This window comes from Lissotriton helveticus, chromosome 5_1, assembly GCF_964261635.1.
Source record: "Lissotriton helveticus chromosome 5_1, aLisHel1.1, whole genome shotgun sequence".
In the NCBI taxonomy this organism is placed as follows: domain Eukaryota; kingdom Metazoa; phylum Chordata; class Amphibia; order Caudata; family Salamandridae; genus Lissotriton; species Lissotriton helveticus.
The window spans coordinates 485,290,976-485,294,100 of NC_136065.1; the positions used below are offsets into that span (position 1 = coordinate 485,290,976).

The window sequence follows — 3,125 nt, forward strand, 5'->3', positions numbered from 1 at the left end:
ATATGATGCAATGTCATTTGGCTGCCTTTGTGATGTATTCCTTACAGGTGCTGACGAGGAGCAAGGCTGAGGTCAGGCCTGTGTTTAACTATTATATTATATTATCCAATAGTTAATATTTATTCCTCTAAGTATTTATTACAAAGTGTTGAAACATATGTATTCTGAAGGAAAACTAATGAGATATTGATACTGTAATTCTTGATTTCCCTGACTCTGCTCTTTATAAAAGTTATCTAAATTTTATACAAACCAACTGGAGGGGTGTCACTCATTGCGTGCCCATTTTTACCGTCTCAGTGGTTGCGTGTGCTGTATGGTCGCTTAACACATAAGCTTTCGGATGCCTACCCGCTCGTGCCATGCTACCCTCGGGGAGCTGGTGACCCCAGTTCCAACATACAGCCTTTGACAAATTTTAACCACACTTCTTTTTGACACTCTTGCCACACAAACCAGCTCCGCAGTAATCTGGCGTTGCAGCACACCAGGGAGGCATTCTGCTTCTCCTGGTGGGCCCGATGATGAAGCATGTCATCACCCAGGGTGATGAGTGAGGGCTTCCTGAAAAATCCCTACGGGTCTCCAATGTGACTCTCTGAGGTTGATTTTGTCTTCTCTGTGTTCTGTGCACACAATAATTTTCCTTTTCTCAGACGACACTCTTCTGTTATTTAAAAAGTAGTAGTGTGGCTGCCATCCCCTCACCTCTTTCCCATCCACCCTTTCCCTGCAAACAATGACAGGGCTGAATTACCCAAAACATTGTAAAATATGCGTAGGTATTGGCCTGAACCATGCTTTTAAGTTATCAGCAGTATTGGGCACATGTGCCATTACTGCCGTGGATATGGCGTTGGCATAAGAGGGTTCCCCTGTTCTGTTTTTTTATAAAATATTAGCACACGTAGTCCCTGCATACTACTGGCATAGGGGCACTAGAGTGTGGCTTTATTTATTTATTCGTCTAGATTGCCTTTTAAACAAGGCACCATTCGTGCGCCCATGCGCCGGGGAGTAGTTTTCCCCGCAAGCGCATGCGCATTATGGGCTATTGTACACGCATGCACTATTGTCATCGGCAGTGTGACACACCCCGGAAGGAGGGCCCGCCCAGGCACCTACATGCTTGATGGATTTAAGTTTCCGTCCCTCAGCCATGAATGCATTATCGGCTGGCAGTGGGACGCGGTAGGTGCAAAGACTTAGGCACCTGGCATAATTGTGAGTAGAGATTGGACTATGGGGCACTATAATGGAGCCTATTGCCGTGAGCAGTATGCGTGAATCTCTGGATGTACTGATTTATACATTCTTTGGTAATGTCTCCGGCAAGATGCGGGCGTCTATTGCTCACAGTCTCTGGAGAGAGTCTCGTTCAGGCGGGAGGTAAGAATATTGTTGAGTAATTTGTATACCGATTCCCAGGGTGAGGGGCGATGGTTCTGTGGAGACTTGGTATATTCAAGGGGCACCCCATATGTGACAGTACAGTGTATTATGGTGTAAGATGGAGTACATCCTTTCCACAGTTTGGGCACCCCCCTTGAGAATCTGCTTGCCTTTCTACTTTCCTACATGTCCTATGTGTAACTAGGGGATTAATTACTCCCTTTTCTTGGGCTCGTTTCCTTTTTTCCTTTTTCTTTGACATTGGTATGCTGTGCACATCGCCATGACCCTCCGCCCCATGGGAAAGCTTGGTTTAATTACCTTTGCCTTCTTGTAACGCAGGTCCCGGCTCACTTACAGACCAGCTCTGAAGTGATTTCTGACATCTGTTGCCACACGTTGTACAAGCTACTCATTCAGGTAGGAATTGTCACTCGGCTTCGTAACTCACACATTTTGTCTCACACTGGAGTATTTGTCTAATCTCGCGCGCCGATTTCTGTGTGTCATTTTCAGCTTGCGCATCGAAACATTGTCAATATGTAAGCAGTCCCACTCTCGTGTGTGTACCGCGTGGCGGACAACTAAACCTTTATGAATCCGAACCGGCTAACCACAGGTACGAGTTCTTGTCCTTGATGGCATTAGGTGATATGTATCAGTATAGCCCGAAAGTTCCTACTTGGACTAGGGTGCTAAGCTCTAATTTTGCATGTTTCTACAGAATCAACCCCCCTCCTGGCGATTTACCGACACCGAGGCACATCCTTTGCCACGTGCAGGTATAAGTCTTTCCATGGTGTGGAGTCATCACTAAAAGTTTTCACACAACTATTATGTCTAACACTGACACCCACTCTGTATATTGTTACAGAATCATTGTTCCCAGTCCCTGTCCTGAAGAGAACCGTCAATAATCCGGTTCGAAACGCGTCGACATACCCATCCTGTGGTTATTCAAAAGGGTGCACCTAGGAAGAGAAAGTAAACACCACCTGGGACCCTAGTGGTGCAACCCATTATAAATATCAACCACAGTGTTGTTAGGCAGGCAGGTGTACTACTCCATCTGTCCCCGCCTGTCCTTTGGTTTTACATCCCCACGGACTGGTTGTACCCTTGCTTTTTGTAGGAATTTTCTCACTGTATATAAATGCAATTAATGTTTGAATATTGATTAATGTTATTGCTTTTCTTTTATAACTATCTTTATTCAATTGTGTTTCTTTCACTTTGTAAATAATGTATATTGGTATGTGTGTACAAATGTAAATATTGCATTTATGTATTCACTGTCGTGACAGTCTTTGGTTTGCCCATGCGTTTTGATGAATCTAAAAAAACAGTTAAAAATTAAATAAATTTGTTTTTGGTACCGAAGTCCTTGGTAACGTAGTACATTTCGACTGCGTGACCGATACTAATGATACAAACTTTTCCTATCCAGCCACTCTGTTCTGTTTATTTTGTTGTTGAGATCCGGGCTGGGTAGACGTAGGATCCAAAACCTTTGTTGTTCTACAGTGCACACAGCAGTGGCAGGCTATGTTGCATTAAGATTGTCTAATGCACATCCTATGTATTTTTCATTTCTTTTCTGTCCTAGGTTCTGATCAGGAGCAGCATAATCACCAGCACTGACATATGAGATGGGTATTTATCTTTTAAACATCTACCACGTGCACTTCACCATATCTTATAATCCTGGTCCTGAAGAAGCGCCAACAACCTTT

At 43.9% G+C, this 3,125-nt stretch overlaps 1 long non-coding RNA gene across 1 annotated transcript; it reads left to right on the top strand.

Moving 5' to 3' along the window:
- The first annotated feature begins 1,951 nt into the window (after nucleotides 1-1,951).
- On the top strand, nucleotides 1,952-2,512 carry LOC144753236 (uncharacterized). Its single transcript, XR_013594255.1, has 3 exons — nucleotides 1,952-2,011; nucleotides 2,117-2,174; nucleotides 2,267-2,512. It is a non-coding gene; the product is annotated as an uncharacterized LOC144753236 (long non-coding RNA).
- Nucleotides 2,513-3,125: the final 613 nt, after the last annotated feature.